This window comes from Hippopotamus amphibius, chromosome 3 (assembly GCF_030028045.1).
Source record: "Hippopotamus amphibius kiboko isolate mHipAmp2 chromosome 3, mHipAmp2.hap2, whole genome shotgun sequence".
NCBI lineage: Eukaryota > Metazoa > Chordata > Mammalia > Artiodactyla > Hippopotamidae > Hippopotamus > Hippopotamus amphibius.
Genome location: NC_080188.1, coordinates 140,268,393 through 140,294,868, shown reverse-complemented (window position 1 = coordinate 140,294,868; position 26,476 = coordinate 140,268,393). Strand labels below are relative to the sequence as shown.

Genomic DNA, 26,476 nt, shown 5'->3' with positions numbered 1-26,476 from the left:
GGCAAAACCTAACCTGATCTTATATATGACTGTGTACCATCCTCCGTTGGTATCTGCAGGGGATTGTTTCCAGGACCCCTGCGGATACCAAAGTATTAAATTGTGGGAGAACCTCCCAGACTCCTTGTATAATATATCCCAGGACGGTTTTGGGAACTACAGTTATCACTTCTGTGTTCCAGTCTTGAAAAAGAGGAAGAGCAGGGGACAAAAGGTGGAAAATGCCAGCTCAGCCAGCACCCTCCTCCCCACCCACTTTAAAAAGCTTTTCCAGAAGCCCCACCCAACAACTTCTGCTTATGATTTATTTGCTGGAATTTAGTCCCACAACCACCAGCTTCTTCAAGGGGAGCTGGTAAATGTAGTTCTAGTAGTTGAGAACATTACTACCTCCAGCAAAATCAAGTTTCTGTTAGATTACAGAAAGGGAGAATGAGCACTGGGGAGGGGAAGACCAGTGTCTGCCATAGGAGGTCAACAGGGTAACTGGTATTTTGCCTGGGACCGGGTTTGCAGTGGAGCTGGCCCCTGCCTTCCCTGGTGCGGCGGGTCTCGAGCCCCTCCCCCCCCCCCCACCGATCAGCAGCATGTGCATCACCTGAGAACTTGGTGGGAATGAAATTCTCCAGAGCTACTGACTCAGAAATTCTGGGATTCGAGGCCAGACATCTGTACTTTACCAAGCCCTCCTGGTGATTCCCATGCCCCTAGTATTTGAGAACCACTGCCCAAGTACAATGGTTCCCAGCTAAAGGCATACATCAAAACCACCTGTGGAATTTTTAAAACTGGATGAGCCTGGAGTTCCATCATAGAAAGTCCTGGGTAGGTAGGTCTTGGATAAGCTTCCTGTATCTGTATTTTTGTTTTTAATGTTTCAGGTGATTTTGATATAGCTAACAATTAAACTAGCATTTGGAAACCGCTACCCTTCAGACTTTTTTGGAAAAAGTTGGTCATGATCCTGCTTTTTTGAGGGAAACCTAGACCCTGTGGGCAGGCCAGCAAAGGGATTATTTTGCTTTGATGACTCAGTGAGAATTGGAAACAGGAACAACCTGTAAAATCTGAGGGGCTCTATAGCTTCTGTCAATGGATTCAGCTACTGCCAAGGGTTATTACACTCCCAAGGGAGCCCCTGTCTGATTCGGGGAGTCTTTGGCTTCTCAGGAAGAAGGCAGCCATGACTTGGTTTAGGACCTGGATTTCTTGGGGTAAGGCTCAATGTCAAGGCTGCCATAATGCCCTTATGGGGAGTAACTAGAGGCTTGAGGTGTGTGTGTGTGTGTACATGTGAGCATTGATTTGTTGCTAAGGCTAACAAGTAACAAGGACAGAGGCCCTGGGTCTCTTACAGCTGAAAACGGCTCTCAGATCCTTCAAGTCTCTGCTCACAAATTAGCTTGGGCATGTGGCTCACAGGTGTGCCAGGAACTAAGTCATGTCTTGTCTGTCCACCCTGCTGGTTGTGTAAGTGCCTTGAGGGCCTGGACCTCTCATAAGCTTATGTCTCTCTAGCTCCTGTCTAGCATACTGAAGGCTTTTAGTCAATGTATGTTAAGCCAGTGCAGGGGGGAAGTGGCGGAAGTTATCATGAATGGGATCAGCGCACCTTCATCCCCCTTTGTCTCTTCATGTGGCTGAAAAGTCACAGCCTGATGAGGGTGATCCCCACCTTCAGGGGCCACATCCTACCATTCCCTCCACTTACCAGTAGTCAGAAAAGTGTACTGCTGCCAGCATCTTTTATTGCTGACTGCGTATGCAGGTCAAACCTGAAATATGTGCGTATGGAAAGCTGATGCTTTGCATAGAATTTTCTTCCTTCTCAAACATAATATTTCAAAAGCCTCCATGTTAACATTAAAAACATCCTGAAAATATGAGAAGCATTAGGCTATCAAATTGTAATTCTTTGCGGTCCAGTTAGTATTTCATCAGAATTGATTATTTTCTCAGATAAAAGAATTTATAAGGCACAATTTCACGTTCCCTCCTGTACCCTGCCATACATGGAGCTCATGTTCCTTGCTAGATTACTTTGGTTACTTTCACCCCAGACAGTCCTCACACTGTCTCAGTAACAAATGGATCTCTAATATTTCCCTCATTTAGCATAGGTAGGAGTTTAATTTTTTATTCAAGACAGTAGTGGATCTCTATTGATAAAATGCTAGGATAATTTATCCTAAACCTGTTTACTTCATGGAAATTTCTATAGACATTAATACTATAATAACCATGCAGTCATTATAACTACTGAAATGACGTTGCACAAAGGGAGTTCACAGGTCCACAGGTCTTTCAGTTCCTCAAATACAGCCTCAGCTCCAGCTTTCTTCAGATTGACTGACTTCTCATTCTGAAAACTAAGCCTAATCACTTAAGGTCTGTATTTATATTTTTTATCCCACTTTGAATAGGCACTTATAAAATCATTCACTGTAGACTCTAGGAAATAAATCTAGATTAATTCCTTTTGGAAAGATTCATTAATTAATAACTATGGCAAATCCATACAAAATAAATTAGATGAAAAATCACTGGGTTGAAATGACCTTACATGGGCATTTAAAAATCTCCAGGCATTTGTCTCAGCACTTTTTCATTTTCCCTACCTAGCTGGAAAGTTGAGTGGTTCTCAAAATTTAGCAGCAGTAGAATCCACTAGAGGGCTTTTTAAACACGCAGATTGCTGGGCCCCACTCCAGAGTTTCTGATTCAGTAGATCTAATTTGCATTTCTAACAAGTTCCCAGTTAACGCTGATGCCATTGGTCCAAAGCCCCAAGCTTTGAGAACAATTGCCCTAGGCCAAAAGTCACTGCACATTCTTACTCTGTTAGATCAAGTTGTTGTCTTGGTTAATTGTTCTCAGACATGGGATTTCAAAGACTAGGACATTTCCAAAAATAAACCAAGCAATGAGCAACAGTAACAAAGACCACATTGGGGATAGGCATAACAATCAACTTTAAAAATTTTACCAAATGAGAATATTTTAAAAAATTGTTTCTGGGAATTCCCTGGCAGTCCAGTGGTTAGGACTCCACACTTCCATTGCAGGAGGCATGGGTTCTATCCCTGGTCAGGGAACTAAGATCCCGCAACCGTGTGGCGCAGACCAAAAAAAAAAAAAAAAAAAAGGTTGTTTCCCATCATCACCATCATTATTTTTTTTAATTAATTAATTAATTTTATTGGCTGTGTTGGGTCTTCGTTGCTGCGCGCAGACTTTCTGTAGTTGTGGCAAGCGGGGGCTACTCTTCATTGCAGTGTGCAGGCTTCTCATTGTGGTGGCTTCTCTTGTGGATCACGGGCTCTAGGTGCACAGGCTTCAATAGTTGTGGCACATGGGCTCAATAGTTGTGGCTCGCAGGCTCTAGAGAGCAAGCTCAGTAGTTGTGGCACACAGGCTTAGTTGCTCCACAGCATGTGGGATCTTCCTGGACCAGGGCTCAACTCCATGTCCCCTGCATTGGCAGGCAGATTATTAACCACTGTGCCACCAAGGAAGTCCACAATCATTATATTTTGAAAGGACATTTAATTGTAAACATCATTTAATCACAGAATAATGGCCTATCTCTTCAATTGGATAAATTTAGCTTTACTCAAAGCTCACTTTATTGCTATGACACGCCAAGGGCATGATGGTGGAAGCAGTCTGCTACAGGTACAGGCATAATATGGTTTCATTTTCTGTAGATATTTTAAAACAATAGTAGAATCCACTAAAAGTTTGTCTGCCTTTTATTTACCCTGTACAGGCAGTTCCAATGCCAGTAAGAAAATACTGCCCCCTCCTCGGAGTGGACTACTCCTGCCAGGCCTTGGTTCATCACTGCTTTATTGCCCTGATTTTTCCCATTTTGCTAGAGAGCAGTGAAATGTCATGCCGGCCGCATCCCACAGCACCTGCAGAGTGGTGACAGGAGCAACTGGGCTAAGTTACATGTGATTACGGAATCTTTGAATTCCTCATACCAGATATGAAAAACATGTATCATGTTTCTTAGGTCAAAGAGGAATAGAAATTATTTGATATTTCCTTAGTCCTGAGAGTGATGATTTTATGCATATTAAAGAAAACTGCACAAATTTTAAAGACACATACAAAAACAGAGAACAAAATGCCTCTCTAATTTGTTTGGAGAGGTAGAGTCTTCTTCTAACGCTTATGCTACTTAGACTCAAATATGATGATATAGGTGTGAATGTAAAAAAAAAAAAGTCTTTAACTATGACCAAGTGACAAAGGAAGAATATTCTAATTGAAAGTAGAAAGCCAGAGATTTTTCTTATAACATTGAGTCCTTCAACATCATATGAAGAATTAAAAATTAATTTTCTCTTCTGAATCCATGAGTAATTTTTAAGTTAACTGAAACACATGTGTATACATTTTATTTCATTCATTCATTGATGATAATGGGTGATCATTTGATTAGATGTTATTTTGAGAACGCAAGTGCTTTATAATCCCAGCCTTTAAGGAGTTGAAGTGTTAGCATAGCTGCCCTCCAAGGAATTGAAAATTTAGCTAGGAAAACAAGAAAAATACACATATACGTTAAATTGTAATATAAAATTAAATACCAGCATAAAAGAATGTGGGCAGACGGTGAGTGTATGATGAAATTTCAGCAACGGTAAGTATGCTGAGAGTATAATGGAAAGCGGTGTGAATGTGGCTGAAGAGATCAGGAAAATTTCATTAATGAAACTGCACTTGAGAAGGGTCTTGAAGAATAAGGCAGATTTTTATTTGCAGAGAGGAAGAGGGAATGGCAGGCTAGTTTGGGGAGAACAATGGATTACCCAGATCAAGTTAAAGTGGAGGGTTCCTTTAGTAGGTTATGGGAGATAAATTTGGAAATGTAAATTAGAGCTAGATTATGGAGGTTTCTGAAGGCTTTTTTTTTTTTTTTCCTGATGGCAATAATGAACATTAGGATTATGGTGATAAAAATAGCAACTGCAGTTTACTGAGCAACATATAACCAGGCACTATGCTAAATGGTTTACTTTCATTACCTAAAAACCTTACTGGGTAGTTCTCATTATCTCGTCTTTACATGTAAGGAGAGTGATGCTCCCATAGGTGAAATGACTTGGCCAGCATCACACCACAAATAAGCAGCAGAGAGCTGAAATTTAAACCTGTTTGTCTGAGTCCAAAACCAATACTTCTACCCAGCAAACTAGGTCAACAATGGCAAAAAGGTTTCAATTCAAGTGCCAACTCTTGATTTATTATAAGCTTGCAAGACCACAACTAAACAGAAAAAGATATGCCATTGTGGAATACTAACGGCTGCCATAAATGGGAGATGGAAGTTTGTTGATATGTATGACACACAGTGGCACCTTAGGCTTTAGAAAACTGGAAGCAATCAGAGGTTTTTGAATAGGGCAGTGACCTGACAAAGTGGAGTTTCCAAAACTTTAACCAGGCAGCAGAGTGTAAGTGAACAGAAAATAGGAGTAATAGAAGTATATGCTCTAATCATCCAGTATAGCGAAATAAAATATTTTTTATTATTTTTTTAAATTGGAGTCTAGTTGATTTACAATGTTGTGTTAGTTTCGGGTGTACAGCACAGTGATTCAGTCATATGTGTGTGTTCATGTATATGTGTATTATTTTCCAGATTCCTTTCCCTTATAGGTTATTACAAAATATTGAGTAGAGTTCCCTGTGCTGTACAGTAGGTCTGTTGTTTGTGTATTTTATATATAGTAGTGTGTATGTGTTAATCCCAAACTCCCAGTTTATCCCTCCCCTGCCCTTTCCCCTTTGGTAACCATAAGTTTGTTTTCTATGTCTGTGGGTCTATTTCTGTTTTGTAAGTAAGTTCATTTGTTTTTGTTTTTTAGATTCCACATATAAGCAATATCATTTGATATTTGTCTTTCTCTGTCTGACTTCACTTAGTATGAAACTTTCTAGGTCCATCCATGTTGTCGCAAATGGCATTATTTCATTCTTTTTTATGGCTGAGTAATGTTATGTTGTGTATATATACCACATCTTCTTCAGCCATTCATCTGTCGATAGACATTTAGTTTGCTTCCATGTCTTGGCTATTGTAAATAGTGCTGCAGTGAACACTGAGATGCCTGCATCTTTTTCAAATTATAATTTTCTCCAGATATATGCCCAGGAGTAGGATTGCAGGATCATACAGTAGCTTTATTTTTAGTTTTTAAAGGAACCCCCATTCTGTTCTCCATAGTGGCTGTGCCAATTTACGTTCCTACCAACAGTATAAGAGGGTTTCTTTTTCCCTACACCCTCTCCAGCATTTATTTTTTGTAGATTTTTTTTCTTGATGGCCATTCTTACTGGTGTGAGGTGATACCTCATTGTCGTTTTGATTTGCATTACTCTGTGAGCAGTGTTGAGCATTTTTTCACATGCCTGTTGGCCATCTGTGTGTCTTTGGAGAAATGTCTGTTTAGATCTTCTGCCCATTTTTTGATTGGGTTGTTTGGGGTTTTTTTTTTTTTTTTTTGATATTGATCTGTATGAGCTGTTTGCATAATTTGGAAATTAGTCCCTTGTCAGTTAGTGGTCTAAAATATTTGGAAATATTCTTCTACTTCAAGTAATCATTTCTGCTGTAAAAGGTAAAATTCTTTGAATAATATCTATCTCCTCCACTAAATGCTGTACTTAAAGAGAACAGTAACCTTGTGTTTTTTTGTCATTGCTTAATTCCCCAGGGCCTGCACACTCACTGCATTTTTCTTAACTCTGGTAATATTGAAAGTAATGGTAGTATGTTAAGCATTTGCGTTCTGCCAGGTACCATGCTAAGTGTTCACAGTACAGTGAGTACCTCTGGCACCAGCCTACCTGCCTTTAAATCCCGCTCTGCCACTTACTAGCTGTTTAAGGAAGTTGCTTAAAATCTTGTGCCTCAATTCCCTCATCTTTAAGGTGACCATAACAATACTTATCTCCAAGGGTGGTTACGAGAAATAAGTTAGTTGATATATGTAAATCAATAAGAATAGGAAGGATTTAATAAATATTATTTGGTGTTATATTTATTATTATTATGAGACTCTTCACCGTTACATTTGGCTATTGGAAAATAAATATATCAGAGTCAATGAGAAGGCTGTAAGTTTTATATTGTGCCCATTAAGTGTAAGGCCTGTTAGGCTCGTTCACAAACAACATCCCAGTTAAGGTAAAACTGAGGGGGCATTCCCTGGCTGTCCAGTGGTTAGGACTCGGCGTTTTCACTGCCAGAGCCCGAATTCAATCCCTGGCTGGGGAACTAAGATCCTGCAAGCCACATGGTGCGGCAAAAAAAAAAAGTTAAAACTCTTAAGTATAATTTCAATGTCAGAAACCACTTAATTCTATTTTTTTTTTTTTTTTTTTGTGGCACACGGGCTTAGTTGCTCCGCGGCATGTGGGATCTTCCTGGAGCAGGGATCGAACCCGTGACCTCTGCATTGGCAGGCGGATTCTTAACCACTGCGCCACCTAGGAAGCCCCGAAACCACTTAATTCTATTTTTACTGAACACAAAGCACATACAGACTTGCTTTCAAATAATATGTTTTTAAGTATAAATAAAAGAAGCCTTTCTTTTTTAGTGTAGCCCTTTATGCCTGAGTATCAGATTGTACTCCTCCGCAAGCAATCCAAAGGTCGGTTACCCAGGTGCTGGCGAGCCTCAGTGCCATAGCAGCTAAACATGGTCCTCTTGTTTTTTTGTTTTCCAACCTCTTGTCTCATTGTATAAACTCTATCGTCTATCACCTGGCAGTAAAATGAAACTCATGGATGATTCCTTTTTTAGCTGAGGTTTGAGAGGCCAAAGCTAGATAAGCCAATAGCAATGGAGTGAGAATACATACTTTATCTGGACAAGCAAAACTTCCCTTTGCCAACTCTACTAAAAACAAATAAAATAGAAACTTCCTTCCATTCCCACTGAGTGGTGCTTGTCTCTGGTTTGTAGCCTTCATCATCATGACCTTCAGTTATGTTGACATGTGAATTTGAATGAGTATGGTCAATTCTTGGTCATTTACCAGAATGGAGAAGTGAAGAGGTTAGCAAGGGCACTTGAAATCCAGTGAGAGACCAGCAACCTTGTTTGTCTCTTAAGTGCAGCCTGTTCACCATGTAACATTTTACTTTTTTGGTAATAAAAATCTAAGTGGAATGATTTGCTCTCTTGCTCTTAAGTTTGTTATTTTTAGCCATCTTCTCATAGAGCACAAAAATGATTGCGGTGGGCTTAAAATAAATATTTTACGATCAAATGAAGGTGATTAAGAATTATGAAGGGACCCAAAGTCACAAACTAGAAGTTAAAAGACTGACTCATTGCAGAATTATATAATCTAGATTTGATAAGGTTATATTATCATCAAGTATAATCCTCTAGTGATAGAAATGTGTAACTAAAATAGTAACTTCTCTGAATTAAATATCATTTAAAACTAATAAATAAATATACTCACTGGTGCTCTTATTTCCAGTAATCCTAGAGTCAAAAGAACTTCCCAAATAGCATTGGCATGGTGTCTGCTATGTGTACGGGCATCCTATAAAAGCAAAAAGGTACCACGCCCAGCGCTCATGGGGGTTCGTGGCTCTGATCCTGATCTCACGTTAGGGAGACAAAGTGCCCTTTTTAACTGGAGATATTTGTGTCTCTTCACTAGCATATCTTATATCGTGTTCACATTAGTACCTCCAAAGGCTGCCTGGTCGCCTCATTTCCCTGACTCTGAAAGAATGAGGAGGAAAGTATAACCATCCACTCATTGTCCTTTGCTCTCTGCAGTTTGACCCTGAACTCTTGTCTTTGGTCTGCACGATCCTTCATTTTTTAGCCAGTGACTAAGCATGATCTAAGTTAATAAGCAACTCTCAGGTGACTGATTGAAGGTCCTTAGAGAGGGCCTAAAACATTGTTGACTTAATCAAATTCATCCTCTTTTTCATTCATAGAATATTACTACTACTCCCCACTTTGGTGTCAGGGGAAAAGTTGCTAAACTCACTACTGTTCTTTGCCAGTTAGACGGTTATGGACATTTCTGTTTTAACAAGAGAGAAAACAGAGGAATAATCTAACGGAAGGAAAATACTCGGCCTGATGTTTTCATGAACAAATGTATTGAGGTTTTGCAGGTTATAGAAAGCTTCTAAAGAAACTTATAGAAAGCTTCTAAAGAAACTTGAAAGGACTTTAACCTTCAAATGTCAAATACCTCCACTATCACTTAAATACTAGTGTTGTGTAAGCAATTTCCTGTGATACTTCTGTAATTTTCTGTGAAAGAATGATAGTGGTAGCTATTTCCTGTTCTCCTTTAGCCTAAACATTCCTTTACCCACAAAGGTAGCAACTAGACAGCATCTTGAAAGTATCTTGTCCACAGCAAAGTCACACATTCTTTTCTTGATGCATGTATAGATGAAATCCAAACTACTACTGTGACTTTTTTAAAACATCTTTTATTGGACAGATCTTTATGTCACATAGTTAAGAACTCGGTACAATCATGTTTGTAGCTCATTTTAAAAGATACCTGTGTTATGAAATTCATTTGTATTAACTCCTTTGTGTCATTTGCTTATTAATTTTGTATTTTTATGTATTTATATGGTGTCAATATTAACTAGTTTCAGGGGGTACTATGTGCCAAGCATTGTTCTAAGTGTGCTGCTAACTTAACGTTATCTCTCAGTGACCTATGTATTATTACCTCATTTGCAGATAAGTAACTGAAGCACAGAAGGGTTAAGCAACTTTCCCAAAGCCATACAGCCAGAACAAAGCAGAATAGAGATTGAATGCAGGCAGTCTGGGTCCAGAGTTTACACTTTCTAACTTCACCACCTTTATATTATAATCTTAAATGTAACAAGTATTACTTCTATAGAGTTCACGATGGAATGGTGGGTGAGAGCCGAAAATTAAGCTTAGGGAAGGAATGTTTGGCCTCCATCAATCACTAGGATGATTGGATATTTATTTATGTTTTATCTTCATTAACTTATATTTTTATTCATGAACTTGTCCCCCCTCAGTTTTAGATGAAAAATATAAAATTACCTATTCCTCAAAAAACACAACCAGCAGTCTACTTCCACTGTCAGTAGGCTTTGGCAGAACTCTTGATGGATTCATGTGTGATTATTGATAAGTACATTCGTTTTTGCTTAATTTATACAGAATGCCTGTGTAGGTGCCCCCAGATTATTGCAGCATACAAAGTTCTACCTTATAATGTAGGTATAGGCTAGGAAGTCTGTCTTAGAAAATGTGGCTGATTCTTTGAAAAACCACACAATTTGTTTGTTATCTGAGACAAATGTGCAGCATTGGGTGTTTTTTTATCCCAATAGTATTAAATACTGTCTCTCTCTGCTTCCTTCTTCCCTCTTCTCCCTGTCTCGACCACCCGCTCATATTTTACCACGTTTTAGTTCATATCACTTATATTTTGCACTGTGTGCCCACAACTGTGCTGGACACCATTTTTATTTCTAAGGGTTTTAAAAATTCTTTTTTCCTACATAATTCAATTTTTTGTTTGTTTTTAAAATTCAGCAAAAATGACGGCTTCCGTCTTTGTGGTAAGCACAGTCTTGTTTGGTGGTTTTCAATCTTTACTTTACTGCTCCCGGCATTTTGTATACAAAACATAGTCTACTCCATCAGTGATGTATCTCTCATTCTCACAGTGGTTTGAGTGGAGTGGGGCTGGAATGAGGCTAGGAGCGGATAGCAGCATACCGACTCTCAGCAGGGATGCGGGGGTGTTTGAAGATTGTCCTTCCATACAGTCTTCTGCCGGAGAATGCTTCCATCCCTTGCCTCCACCCCCCACAGTGCTGCAGTGACTGACTTATGACAGCCAATGAATCTGGCATAAGAGAGGAGTTTTCAGAGTCAGTGAAACAGAAATGTGTGAATTGGCTATCTCATTGGATCCTTCCCAATCACATTCTGCGTTATGCTTATAGTCTGTTGTGCCATGAATGGTCATCCTTCCAGTGATAACTACTGGTCCCCCTTGGTATCACCTGTAGAATTACAAATACCTTAATCTGTTGGGTAAATGAATAACAACTGCAGGTTTAAAGGAGCAAAAAAAATTTCTTTGCTTGGAGTATCAGTGTACATAACTTTCCGTGCAAAGTTCTCCTTTTTGCTTGTTACACATTAACTTTTTGGTTACTGTACAGTCACCATCTGAGAGCTGAAATCTGCTGCTTACTATTCATGGGGCAATGAGAACTGTAAAACATTGTACAGCAGTAGCACTAGCATTGAAACTTTCCATGAGGATGTCGTAATGATACATTTTCTGAGTATTACCTTCAAACTATTTTAATAAAGAATCCATTGTTCTATTGGTTGTATGATGATTTTCTGTAATAGACACCTATACTGACACTGATATCTTAGACTAGATGTTTCTTTAATGGTAAAATAACTTTGTTACGTGTCTTTTGTGTTAGTAGTCTTTGTTGATGATTATACATTGTAGATATTCAATTTATTTATTAGTATTCCAGTTTGTCCTCTCAATTGAGGGATAATATCTATGGGTTCTCTTAGCTCTTCTGCTGTTGTTAATATTGGTTCTTCAACAGTTCAGATTAACATACATTTATTGAAGACCTGTTTGTGTCATTCACTGTTCCAAACACTGGGGCACATGGGGGTTGGTAGGTTTAAGACATGGTCCTTAAACTCAAAGAATTTAATTCTGCAGGAAAGACTATAATTTTGACATCAAGAGGTAAATGCTAGGAGGCTGATCTTTACCAGGTGTCACGGGAGCCCCTGTGAGGTACCCATTTTCTGGCATGGGAGTCAGATGAGGCTCCTAGAAGATACAAGCTCTGTTCCAAGTATTGGAGAATATGTTTTTAAAAAGAAAAAGTGAGAATGGAATTCCAGGAAGGGAAATGGTGTGTATGCTGGGAAACCACATGGACTGTGATATATTAGAGTTTAAAATAGTATCAGAGAATGACATATGAACTTGGAAAGATATCTAAGGATCAAGTCAAATAATTGGTTTATGCCATATGTAGGCACTTGCAGTTTATTCATAGGGTTAGTCCATAGACTGACTGCCTGAGATTGTCTGCAGAATGTTGTAAATGTATTCATTTTCTTAAAAAAAGTGTTCAAAGCTTTTATTAAATCTCAAAGTATTCCAGGATCCAAAAATTACGAATATTTGCACTGAAAGCTTTTAAGTGAATGACCATACTGTTTATTAATTAGAATAAAGCATCACCATATCTGTATTTCACAGCATAAGAAATTTGATGTACAGAACTATGTCAGTTCAAAGATTAGTGTTGCCTGGAATACTCCTACGTATAGCCCAAACAAAACCATAAATTTATATATTAAACATATATTTAATTGAAACGTTCTTAAATCACTTGTCCTGGCATCATGGAAAAATTTCCAGCCTTCTCCAATGAGTGTCAGATCTTGGTAACAATTGTTCATAAATGGCCTATGACACTGCGGTAGGCACTGAGGAGACGGTAATGACCAAAAGAGACCCTGTCCCTTTTCAGAGCTTAGAGTCTAATGAGGAAAGCAGACATTAATCAGATAATCACCAAGTTCAGAATGTCATCAGTGCTGTGTAGTGAAAGAAAGGATGAGATGTCGGGGAACCTGATGTAGAAGGGAATCTATGGAAGGTTTTCCTGAGGAAATGACATTTGAACTGGTATCTATAGAAATGAGTTGTGTCAGCTGGGGAAGAAAGTAAAAGGGGCCCCAGAGTCTAAAGCTCTGATGCAGGAAAGTGCTTGGGCTATTTTAGGAAAGGAAAAAAGGAATATAAAGTGCAGTGGGGAGAAGACTGTGAGATGACCGTGGAGAAATAGAGGTTGGGACATGCAGGGCCTAGTGGGCTATTTTATTATGATAAAGAACATGGGTCTTTATCTTAAGAACAACGAGAGAGAAAGTGGGCACTGACATGATCAGGTCTGTATTTTTAAGAGAGCTCCCTGGTTGCTGTGTAGAAAATGAATTGAAGGGGGGACAAGTTGGGGAAAAGTTATTAAATAATATATGAATGTAACAACTGATAATATACATCGGTACCATATACTTTAACGTACAGGTTGTTGTAAATTCGCTTTAGTTTCTCCATGTGAAAACTGATGAGGCTGAACTGGTGGTTCTCTAAGCTCAGAATTCTCCACAAGTGAGCTGAGAAACTGATCCTCGGAGGCCTAAGAGCAGTTCCTTCAATCCTGAACAGCTTCCTGCTGTGGCTTCAGCATGTCACACAAGAATTAGCATTTTCCGTGTGTGCCGGTGAGATGACAAAGATTGAGAGTCCTGCTCTAACCCCCCCCCCTTTTTAAATTTTTATTTATTTAATTAATTTTATTTTTGGCTGCACTGGGTCTTCGTTGCTGTGCACGGGCTTCCTCTAGTTGTGGTGAGTGGGGGCTATTCTTCTTTGCCGTGCATGAGCTTCTCATTGCGGTGGCTTCTCTTATTGCAGAGCACAGGCTCTAGGCATGCAGGCTTCAGTAGTTGTGGCTTACAGGCTCTAGAGTGCAGGCTCAGTAGTCGTGGCGCATGGGCTGAGTTGCTCAGTGGCATGCGGGATCTTCCCGGACCAGGGCTTGAACCCATGTCCCCTCCATTGGCAGGTGGATTCTTAACCACTGCACCACCAGGGAAGCCCTCTAAACCCCTTTTGTGAGCTAACATTGCTTGATTCTAGGTTTCTAGGAAATCAGATTCCAATCTAACCCCCTGTTTTTACCAATGAGAAGAGTGTGGCCTAAAGAAGGAAGTGGCTTGCCTGAGATCGCATAGCTTGGTGTGTAGAGCATTAGTCTCCTAACCAGGAATGCTGGGTTTTTCTAATGTCTGTACTGGCTTCATATTCTTTGTGATCGGGTAACTGGTTATTATTGCAATTATCAAGATTGCAGGTGTTTTTTTCTTTCCTTAGTTATGTACAGAAATATATTTCATATTTTTTCAATGACTGGTAAAAATTTATTGCTCTAAGATATCAAGCATCATTTTACTAAAACTTGAAGCTTGAAAACTTCTGAGAAGTGACTTCCCAGGAGAACACACTTTTTATTTTATTCTGACTAAGCTGAAAATATTGCACGACCAGCATTTCTATTTCAAAGTCAGTCCAAAGTCTGTAAGCATACAGAAGTGATGAGTAGAAAGAGAAATCAGCTGAGCTTTCAATAGCTTTTCACTCGATTTGAACTTGTGTGCAAAGGTAAATCAAAAGTTTAAAGTTGAATTTGAATCTAAAGTATGAGGCAGGCTGAGGCGTACAGTGCTTCTGAGCACAGGCTCTGTAGTTGAGTATTCTGAATTCAAACCCCCAACCTCTCCACCTACCCGCTTTGTGACTTAGGAAAAATTACCTTTCTCAGACTCATTTTCCCCATTTACAGGATAGAAATAATGACATTTCATAGTAAGCATAGTAAGAATGAGACAATATATAAAAAGGACAGAGTTCAGTATAGAAAACAGAAACTACTCTAGGTGTTTCAAGAAGAAAGGGGTTTAATGCAGGGGAAAATCAATGGAAGGAAGGCAATGCTACAAGGCCTCTGATTTCACACCACACTACTCTAATTGTGATCCAGAGGTCAGGCAGCTGCTCTTGACGCCTCGTCGGCCACAACTGTTGGCATAACTGCAGTCTCACAGCCGCGAACCTGATGACAAGACACTGGAAGGCTGAGTCCAGCCACTGCAAATACTTATCTCTCTGACTCGCTTGCCAGCATTCAGAGCAGTGAGAAGATGGTCTTTGTCTTGCCTCTGTCTTCCAAATTTCACATGAATGCATCTGATTTTTGGAGCCTAATTTGTAACAAGAGCCTTAGCTGCAAGGGAGTTTGGGAAATGCAATTTGTAGCTTCTTAGCTACCAGATAGGAGGAGAATGAAATAGAAATTGAGAGACCAATCTAAGTATCTGCCACAAGGGTGAAGCCCTACTTGTGGCATACAGCAAGTGATCAATAAATGATAGTTATTGCTGGTTTTGCTGCTGTTGGTATATTAGTAGCAACAGTACAGGTATCACTTAATCTCAATACATAACTTACTTGTAAACTTTTATTAACCTCAAGAGGTTGGTTTGCTTCTATTCTTAGGGAATGTACCAAGGATGCAATTAAATATAAATCTTCATCTATGTTGTGAACCTCTTATTTATTAAGATTCCTTTTTCTCCCTGTCAAGATGGCAGTACATAATAAAGCAAATTTCTATGTATTGTCTGATTCAGTTAACATAATTACTGAATTAAAACAGTAGGACTCAGTTCAGTTAATTGTTTTGTGATGGAATATGCCTTGCAGCATTCACGTGTAAACAGCTGATTGATCTTATTGGGTGCCTAGACACAAACTAAGCCTTCATTCCTATAATAAACTGTCAACAGTTCAATCATTTTGAAATTACTATTTTCTAATGCTAATGAAAGGGTATAATTGTATCAGTAGTGCCACACTCTCACCACCATTATTTTCATTTTTCTCCTCTCTTATTTATTTTCCCTACTTATTTCCTTCTATTCTGGTAAACTTTTGGCACCCAGAAACCCTAATAACAAAACATCTGTGTCCTTTCCATCGTCATTTTAGAATGAGAACAAACTCACAAAATGCTAGGTCAGTTACAGAGTTCCCTGGTTTTTCTGATGCAAGGACACCAGTTTTCCAAGTGCCCCTTTTCACCTAGAGAAGCTTAGATTGTACTCTGTTTTTGCTTAAGGAATGGAAGGTTTAATCAGAAGTGACATACAGGAATGGCACTTACAGCACTTCTGCAACTACCTGAATATACCTAGAAGAGTCGTTAGTTCAGGCATCTGACCTGTCTTTTTGAAAGTCAAGCAAAAGGGTAATGTAACATGCTTTTTCCTCCTCTAGTTTGTGGTATAAACTTTTCTTAAACTATTTTTATTTCATTCTCTATTTTATGTTTTCCAACCAATCACGTTTAGAAAGAAGGTTGCTTATCTTCAGAATCAGTATAAGAAACTGAAATTTAAATGTTGAGTCAATAAAATTGAAAACACCTTTTATTCTTTATTTGAGAAATATTTCTTGGATACCTGCTTAACTACATTTAAAATCCAGAAAACTTTCTACATTGCATTATTTCTTTGTGTCATATTTTATTTAAGGACTTTAAATGTAATTCCTTTGCTAAAATATATATATTTACCTTTAGACATATCACTAGGGAATGACTATATAAGATACAGTTGCTGACCTCATGGAGCTAACATTCTAAGAAGATGAAACAATTACACATAGCATGGCAATTGTCAAAACAGTATTGTATATAACTTAATGGATCAAATGCTGCTAAATAATGAGTTAATGATCTAGCATTATGAACATTATGCTTTTTGTTTTTGTTGTTTCGTTAATAGACTATTTTTTTAGAGCAGTTTTAGATTCACAGCATAATCAAGGAGAAGGTATGGGGATTTCTGAAATATCACCTCCTCTGACACATGCATTGCCTCCCCATTATCGATATCCCTGACCCAGAATGGTACATTTATTACAACTGATGAACCCACACTGACACATTATTATCACCCAAAGTCTGTAGTTTACATTAGAGTTCAGCAGAGTTTACACCTTTGGTGCTGTACATTCTGTGGGTTTGGACAAATGTATGATGATACTTAGCCACCATTATGATATCCTGCAGAGTAGTTTCACTGCCTTAAAGATCCTCTGTGCTATTTCTGTTCATCTTTCCTTCTCCCCAGTCCCTGGCAATCACTGATCTTTTTATTGTCTCCATAGTTTTTCTTTTCCAAAATGTGATATATTTGTAAGCATACGGTATGTAGCCTTTTCATATTGGCTTCTTTTACTTAATAATAAGCATTTAAGGTTCCTCCATGTCTTTTCATGGCTTGATAGATCATTTCCTTTTAGTATTGAGTAATATTCCATTGTCTGGATGTACCATAGTTTATTTATCCATTCACCTAGTGAAGAACATCTTGGTTTCTTCCAAGTTTTGACAGTTATAAATAAAACCGCTACAAACATCTGCGTGCAGGCTTTTGTGTGGATATAAGTTTTCAACTCCCCTTGGGTAAATACCGAAGAGTGCGATTGCTGGATCATTTGGTGAGAATATGTTTTATCAAACTCTCTTCTAAAGTGGCTGTATCATTTTGCATTCCCACTAGCAACGAATGAGCTTTCTGTTGCTCTGTAATCTCACCTGCATTCAGTGTTGTCAGTGTTCTTCTATATTGACCCTTTTAATAGGGTATAGTGGTATCTCGTTGTAATTTGCATTTCCCTGATGACATATGACATGGAGCATCTTTTCATATGCTTATTTGCCATCTATATATCTTCTTTGTTGAGATGTCTATTAAGGTCTCTGGCCCATTTTTTAATTTGGTTGTTTGTTTTCTTATGGTTGAGTTTTAAAAGTTCTTTGTATATTTTGTATAACAGTCCTTTGTCACGTGTTCTTGCAATTACTTTTTCCGTCTGTGGCTTGTCTTTTCATTCTTTTGACAATGTCACCTCAGAGCAGAAGGTTTCGATTTTAGTGAAGTCCAGCTTATCAATTATTCCTTTCATGGATTGTGCCTTTGGTGTTTTATCTAAAAAGTCACCTTCATTGTGTTGTATGAAAGGAGAGAAGGTTAGCACTCCCCTTGACAAGGGGCCTGACAACACGCATACAGTTAAAAGTCACCTTCATGACCAAGGCGATCTAGATTTTCTCTTATGCGATCTTCTTGGAGTTTTAGAGTTTTGTGCTTTACAGGTAGGTCTGTGATCCATTTTGAGTTACTTTTTTTGTAAAGGATGTAAAATCTGTATCTAGATACATTTTTTTGCATGCAGACATCCAGTAGTTCGGCACCATTTGTTGAAAAGGTGTCTTTGGAAATTCCCTGGCGGTCCAGTGGTTAGGACTCCAGGCTTTCACTGCCGTGGCCTGGATTCAATCCCTGGTCGGGGAATTAAGATCCCACAAGCTGCGCAGTGTGGCCAGGGGAAAAAAGAGGCTCTCTTTTCTCCATTGTATTGCCTTTGCTCCTTTGTCAAAGAACAGTTGACTGTATTTATATGGCTAGGCTCATGTTTTGTTCCATTGATCTTTTTGTCTATTTTTTTTCATAAATACCACACTGTCTTGATTACTATAACTTTATGTTAGGTCTTAACGTCAGGTAGTGTCAGTCCTCCAACTTTGTTCTTCTTCTTCAATGTTGTGTTGGCTATTCTGAGTCTTTCGCTTCTACATATAAATTTAAAATCAGTTCGTTGATATCCACAAAATATATGAAACACCTTTTTATATGCTTATATGCTATATTTGTATCTTCAGTGATATACACCATCTGTTGAAAAGAATAACTGTTCCATTGTATTTCCTTCATTCCTTTGTCAGTGTTCAGTTGACTGTATATACGTGGGTGTATTTCTGAGCTCTCTATTCTGTTTCGTTGATCTGTTTCTTTCATCAGTACCATACTGTCTGGATTATTGTAGCTTTATAGTTAGTATACGTCATCTGTATATCCTTCTTTCAAGGAATTGGTTCTTTGACTTCTTTTGTCAGAGTTTTGTAGATTTTCTCATATAGATCTTTAATATATTTTGTTGGATTTACACCTAAGTATTATTTTTTGGATAAAGTATGAGTGGTATTGTATTTTCAAATTCAAATTCAACTTATTCATTGCTGCCATTGGAAAGTCACTTTTATAGATTAACCTTATAACCTGCAAACTTGCTATAATCACCTGTTGGCTCCAGAAGTTTTTTGCTCTTATTTCAGTTTTTCTACAGAGAGGGTCATGTCATCTGCAAACAAAGGCAGTTTTATTTTTCTTTCCCAATCTGTCTACCTTTTATTTCCTTTTTTTTTTTCTTATTGCATTACCTAGGAATTCCAGTACAATTTTGAAAGGCAGTGATGAGAGGAAATCCTTGCCTTTTATTTTTTATCTTAGTGGGAAAGCCTTGAGTTTCTTACCATTAAGTATGATGTTAGCTGTAGGGGTTTTTTTTTCTTTCTTTTTTTTGGTAAATATTTTTTATAAAGTTGAGGAAGTTCCCCTCTGTTTCTTATTTGCTGAGAGTTCTTATCATGAATGTGTATGTGTGTGGGATTTTATCAGCTGTTTTTCCTGAGAATCACATGAATGAGCATGTGATTTTTCTTTTTTAGCCAGTTGATGTAATGGATTTCACTAATTGATTTTCAAATGTTGACACACCCCTATATACCAGGATAAATCCCACTTGATTTTAATGTATAATTATTTTTATATATTGTTGGACTCTACTTGCTAATACTTTTTGAGGATATTTGCATCTATGTTTATGAGAGATATTGTTATGTAGTTTTCTTGTAGTCTTTGTCGGGTTTTGTTATTACAGTAATGCTGGTCCCATAGAATGACTTGGGTAGTGCTCCTTCTGCTTCTATCTTCTATAAGAGATTATAGAGAATTAGTATAATTTCTTAAGTGTTTGGTAAAATTCACCAATCTGGGCCTAGTGCTTTCTGTTTTGGAAGGTTATTAATTATTGATTCAATTTTGTTAATAGATATAGGCCTACTCAGATTGTCTGTTTCTTTTGTGTCTTTCAAGGAATTAGTCAATTTCATCTAGGTTATCAGATTTGCTGGCATAGAATGTTTCATAATATTCCTTTATTATCCTTTTAATTTCCAAGGGATCTGTAGTGATACCCCCTCTTTAATTTCTGATATTAATAATTTTTCTTTTCTCTCTTTTTTTCTTAGCCTGGCAAGATGCTTATGGATTTTATTGGTCTTTTCCAGGGCCCAGTTTATGGTTTTGTTGATTTTAATCTGTTGATTTCCTCTTTTAAATTTTATTGATTTCTGCTCTAGTTTTTATTTCTTCTGCTTAATTTGGATTTAATTTGCTCTCCCCCCCCCCCTCCAATTTTCCAAGGTAGAGGTTTAGATTAATATTATGCTCTATTTAAGCCTCCTTGGCAAATACAAGCCTGAATATTCACATTCTGAAATTCCTTCTCTTGTTAAGTGCATGTTGAGCTCCCTGTATTTGAAGGATCCAAAGATATAACAGACAAGTCCATATACATAAAACAGTATTTTATACCGGTTATATCATGTTCTTAATTCTTAAAATATATTCCCATAATATATATTCCCATAATATATATTCCCATATAAATATAAACAAAGATCAGAAGAGCAAGGTAGTTGAGGGGGCCACAACCAACATTTAGGGAAAGTCTTATATGGAGGTGAGACTTGACTAGACATTAAAAGAAGGTAAGAAAGGAGGAGTTTTTTAAATAACGATGTGGAAGAAAAGTTATACAAGTTCAAAGAAACATGAGTAAACATTTTGGCTGGAGTGAAAGTTTCCATGTATTATGGTTCAGGTATGGAAGGTTTATTAAAGAAAGTAAGTGCCAGAAGATAGATAATATTTAATTTGGGGGTTTAGAGTTTAGAATTGCACAGAATAGTTTATTTCATATAGAATACCTCAAGGCAGGTTTACGAAATATGCCTCAAAGCCTTTTTAGGTGGATGGTTTTCTCTGTTTAGTAGCATGGTAAGTACAAAACTCTCTTAGATAGCAGAAGATTAAGAAAAATTTGGAACCTTTGTGGAAGGAACATTTCTCATCCAATTATCAAAAAAAAAAAAGTGCTGTCTGGTTGCTGACAACTATAGGAAGTATAGTAGAAATCATGAATATGCTTTTAACAGGAAAAGTGAAGGTTTTCATGGCATGGATTTGTATGGCATTTTCCTGATAGTAAGTCAAGCCCTCTGTGACTGTCCACCTTCAGCAGAACTGCCTTTATTCCAATAACTCCATCTTTGTTGTGATTTAATCTTAGAAGCACCACCAGAAATTCTGTGAGTTGATTGCTGGACTAATGAAGCATGATCTACAGATTAAAAATTAAATGAAAACAAAGTTTTCTTTATAAGTCAAACTTCTCTACATACCACATCTGAGTGTTAAATTCCTATAACGTCTCAAAACTAAAACCTTGGTAATATTTAATTGCACAATAATGAGAACCAGGTAATAGATATAGAAGCTGGCTTTCATGACCACAAAATATCACTGAGGGTTGATAACAACATTATCATTTCGGGTCAACAATATTTTAAATAAAACCTACTTAAGAAAATTTTATTTGTAGTCTGTGCCTTTCCAGTGCCATCCAAATGAGGATACGATTTTTAAAAGAAAGATTTAAATAATAGATTTATAAGCTAAAGGAAGTGAAGAATTTTGTTTCTATTCAAAGTAGTGTATATAGGGATTTTCACTAGCCCTCTGGAAACAATAGACAATCAAGTGATAAGCATTTTACAGCTAGAGAGATTTTATGACTAATTTCATTCCACTGAGATGAATACACATTAGTTTTTCTCATTCAAGTACATGATATTTTAGCCATGCAGTAACTGTCACACTGGCCTATGGGGCATTGTTTTTCCTAACATATTCGGAGGTTAGATTCAGATTTCCCCAACTTATAAATGTTGTTTCACATTTAAATTAATAAATCTAGGCAAAAACAAAAAGGAATAACCTAAGCAAGTAGAGCTCAATATTTTTGATTTATTATTTTGTATATTAGTTTCCAAATTAGAAGCAAGGTAGAGTTCCACAGTGTCACTAAAGAACTCAGAAAGTTCCCTCACTGATAATTAAGCCGACAAGTAAGAGAATCATTAAATTAGTTAAAATTATAAAAAGACATGGATTAGTAACTCTTCTCTGAATATTTTATGACTCTAACAGCCATCAGGACTCATTTGAAAGAGTACATGTTTAATGTTAGCTTCATAATCCTTACACCTTTGGTTCATATTTAGCAGTAAGTTTTAAACTGGAAATTAAGTTTCTGTATGATCTGAAGAACTTCAATTTTAAAAGAAGTAAAAGAGGTTATAGTAAAATCTTAGATTTTTATGGCTTGGTTTTGTTAATTAAATGCTCTATTCTCATAATCTCCCATAATTTCAAGTTTCAATATAATGTCCCTTGTTCACTAAAATAAGTTATTTTAGAATTTCCAGGGTCAAAGATTTAGTAAGGCCCTGCCTTATGCCCAGGATCATTTGTTCATGGAAATAAGCTCTATTTTTAAATATCACGGTGGCTGCCTATTTAATTAATCTTTTTTTGTTGTTGATTTTTAAGACATGGGGGTGCCCAGTCACTGTCCATCAATCCTGTCTATTCAGTTTCTTGTTTGTGTCAACAGCAAAAGGAGCACTGAGAAAATCTCACCAGCATAGATAATTCAGTAAATGTGGTTTTGACCCAACAATATAAATAAGCGAAACATTTATTCAAAGTATTTTAGTCACTGTGACTCACTGGGGAATCAGGCCACTTATGAATTACTGTTACCAAATCTGACACTCTTGAAGAAGGCTGGAAAATTTTCCATGATGCCAAGACAAATGATTCAAGAAGGTGGCATTTAATTTTACATATAATTGACATTTTTATCCCTAACCTACTCCAATGCAATATTTGCACTCTATGCTAAATGTAACTCTGATATCTTCTTTACTCAGTGGAATTGGCATTCTCACAAGAATTAAAAGTGCCAAATTCTGAATAGCTCTCGTTGAATGTTGACATCACATATGTCATTTACGAGAATAGCAGAGCATTTTCCCTTTTTCCTTGTACTGTAGGATGTTTTAAAACTTTTCAAAAGAAAGAGGGTCCCAAGTGACAAAATTTTCTCTCCTTCTGCATTTGGTGTAGAAGTATTATTTTCTTTTTGATGTTCTGTGTCCTTAGGTGAACCTTTTACCTACCAGGCTTAGGCGTGGACTTAGGCAGATCCCAAATGACCATCACTACCCAAACTCCCCAGGTGGCCTCCATCCTATCTTTGTTCCCTCCCCCACCACCTCTACTACATTCCTTTCTACTCCCTTTGTAACCTGTGATTTATTAGCTTGCCTCATGTACCTTAATCATTTTCAGAGTGGCTAGATTAGTCTACTGTGTCTGCAGTAACAAAGTGCTACAGACTGGGTGGCTTAAACAACATTAATTTATTTCCTCATATTTCTGGAGGTTCTTCTGAGGCCTTCACTCCTTGGTTGGTAGATGGCTGTCTTCTCCCTGCTTTCACGTAGTCTTTCTTCTGTGTGTGTGTTTATGTCCTAATCTCCTCTTCTTATAAGGAGACCAGTCATATTTAATTAGGATCCACCCTAACAACCCAACGCCAGCTTAATTTAATCACCAGTTTAAAGATCCTTTTCCTAATACATTCACATTCTGAGATAATTGGGGGACATACGAATGTGGGGGGAACACAGTTCAGCCCATAACAGTAGCCCAAGATGGATATTGTCATACTCGTTAGTCAGAGGCAGGAATCAGTTCTTCACATCCTGTTGACCTCCTTGGAAGGTGATCAGAGGAACCTGGTTGGAGGAAGGTAGTCCAACATCAGAGGCACGCCCCAAGACTTAGGCCTTCAATCCAGCCAAGTTCTCGTCATGAAACCTCTGTAGGGGCAACAAAATAAGATTTGCTGAGTACCTGTTTATTATGTACCAACACTGTGCTAGGCATTTTACATACGTTTATCTAATTGAATCCTTAAAATAGTCCTTCAAGGTAGGAACTACCAGAATGCTCATTTGGGAGCTGAGGAAACCAGAGTTTGATGATACTAAATGATTTGCTCAAGATCCCACAGCAAGTAAACAAAAATGCTGGGATTCAAACCCAGATCTATTGATATATCTGACTCCAATGGTGGTGATTTTTCCGTAGCACCTGTTTGCTTCTCTTTGTAGAAAACAAATGTGTTGATTGATCACTTGTTATAGGTAATCCCCAAATTACCCTGTTCTGAAGATCTAGTTTTTCACTTTGTGTTCCTCTTGGCCAAGTCAAGACCAGGTCAATAAGCTTTTTTCAGGAAAAAAAGGGGAAAAAAAAGTTTGTTTTTTTTTTTACTAACTCCAGGTAGAACTCTGTATGGTTGGAATATTCACTGCAATATTCCCAGAAAAGAAACACTATTAATATATTCTTTTTAATCATTTCAAAGTGTTTTGATTATCTATTGCTGTGTTGTAAACTACCCCAAAACTTAGTGGCTTAAAAAAAAAATCATTTTCTTTCTTACAATTCTGGGTTTACTGGGTTCTCTTGGGTGGTTTATTAGTTTCCTGTGATGCTGACTGGGGCTGCAGTCACCTAGGGGTTCAACTGGGTTAGAATGGTCAAGATAGCTCCTTCACACCTCTGATGTTTTGGTAGAGAACCACAAGAGAGCTTAGCTCGGGCAGCTGAGCATCCCTTTCTCTCCGTGTCAGCTCAGAGCTGCTTCTTCTCCACGTGGTCGTCTCTCCAACAGAGAGACTTCTTACGTGGCAGCTTAGGACTGCCAAAAGCAGAAGCTGCTAGGCCTTCTTAAGTCTGAGGTCAAGATCTGGCACAACATCCCTTCCATCACATTCTCTTGGTTAAAGTGAATCCCAGGCCAACCCATATTCAGTGGGGGGGGCGGGGGGGGGATACCCAAGGCCACAAATACTGGACAGTGTGACTCATAAAGGCTGTCCTTAGAGACTAGCTGCCACCCAAAGCTTGCTAAAGAAGAGAAATGGGGGAAAGAAGGCATTAGCTGCATATTAAATATTGAGTGATTCATCAATACAGAACTAGATGGAGAAATAGTTTTGAAACATTTAGCCCTTTTTCCAAAAACAACGAGTGTTTTTTGATTATAATATATCAGTGAAAAGAACTTATACCAATGCAGCATATTTAATCTTTGTAGAAAACAAATAAGAGCTTTTCTCTAGATCACTGCTGTGATGAGAACCTGCAAAACCTTGAGTATCAATTAAGAAACATAACATCAGTTTCACTAGTACCAGACTTTCTGTCCTTGCTGTCTCTAAGCTTCAGTTGATATGGCTTTGTGCAGTGACCAAAGTTGGACTGGGTTTTTGGCTCCTTCTCTGAGTCAGTAATTTTTCTTCAATGAAGAAAGGAAGGAAGGAAAGAAAGGAGGGAGGGAGGAAGTCACGTGAAAAAACAAAACGAAACAAAAATCTTGCACAATTCACCAATAACAAGGTGAATTTGTATTCTGTGTGGGTTCAATTAATATAATCTTCAGCATTTGTTAAGTACCAAGAAGTGTTAAATGATATAAATGTACATTATATCATTTACTCAAGTGTAGTCAGTAATCCTTACCCTAAAAAATTAGCTTTCATGAGGTTTAAAATTATGTATTTTTTTATAAAGTATTTTTATTTTAATGTTATTCATTTATTTATTTATTTTGGCTGTGTTGGGTCAACGTTGTTTTTCATTGCTGCGTGTGCGGGCTTTCTCTAGTTTTGTCAAGTGGGGGCTGCTCTTCATTGTGGTGCGCGGGCTCCTCATCGTAGTGACTTGTTGCACAGCATGGGCTCTAGGCTCGTGGGCTTCAGTAGTTGCGGCACACGGGCTCAATAGTTGTGGCTCATGGGCTCTAGAGCACAGGCTCAACAGTTGTGGCACGCGGGCTTAATTGCTCCGTGGCATGTGGAATCTTCCCAGAGCAGGGCTTGAACCCGTGTCCCCTGCATTGGCAGGTGGATTCTTAACCACTGCACTACCTAGGAAGTCCCTGCCTGGTTTCTTAAATAAAGCTTTATTAGAACATAGCCACATCTTGTTTCTTTACATATGTCTATGACTGCTCTCTAGCTACATCAGCAGAACTGAGTAGTTATGACAGATTGTATGGCCCACAGTGCCTGAAACATTTACTACTCTGTCCCTTAACAGAAGAAGTTTGGTGACCCCTGATTTAGATGATTAGTTTGGCCTTTATCAGTTTTTTTTTTAAGTTCCACAGGAATTTTTCCCTCTTTGTTTTCTATTTGTTGGTTGATGGCTTAAAGTAGAGATTCTAAGGTCACAAAGTGGAAAAGTGGAATGGGAGGAAGAGGATCTAGGAAGAGCATTTGGGCAGAAGAAATTGCATGTCTAGAGACCCAGATATATAACAGAAGATGGAGTATCCAGGTAATTATTTGAAATGAGAGTGACTAGAGTTTAAAATTGAAGGGAAAAGTGGCTATGGTAGAAATTGATAGAAGTGGTTATGGTAGAATTTGGAATAGTAGACTAGGTCCAGGTTATGATGGGTTGTGTTTTGTTTTTTAAATAGGGAGCAATGGAAGAAAACTCTAGTGGCAGTATAGAGAATGGGTTGGAGGAAAATCAAAAGTAGAATAGTTAGAAAACTGATACCTCCTACCTCTAATTGAATTCTGTCATAACCATCTCTTGTTTTACATGTTCAGAATGGATCTCTGTGAACTAGAAATATTAAACAGCATTTTCCGCTATTATCCATCTTTAGGA

General features: G+C 37.9%; 1 protein-coding gene and 1 pseudogene across 4 annotated transcripts in view; both read left to right on the top strand.

Moving 5' to 3' along the window:
• The window catches only part of NME7 (NME/NM23 family member 7), a 237,183-nt gene that overhangs the window by 187,654 nt on the left and 23,053 nt on the right, over nt 1-26,476 (top strand). The window lies entirely within an intron of this gene.
• On the top strand, nt 17,700-17,805 carry LOC130850641 (U6atac minor spliceosomal RNA; annotated as a pseudogene).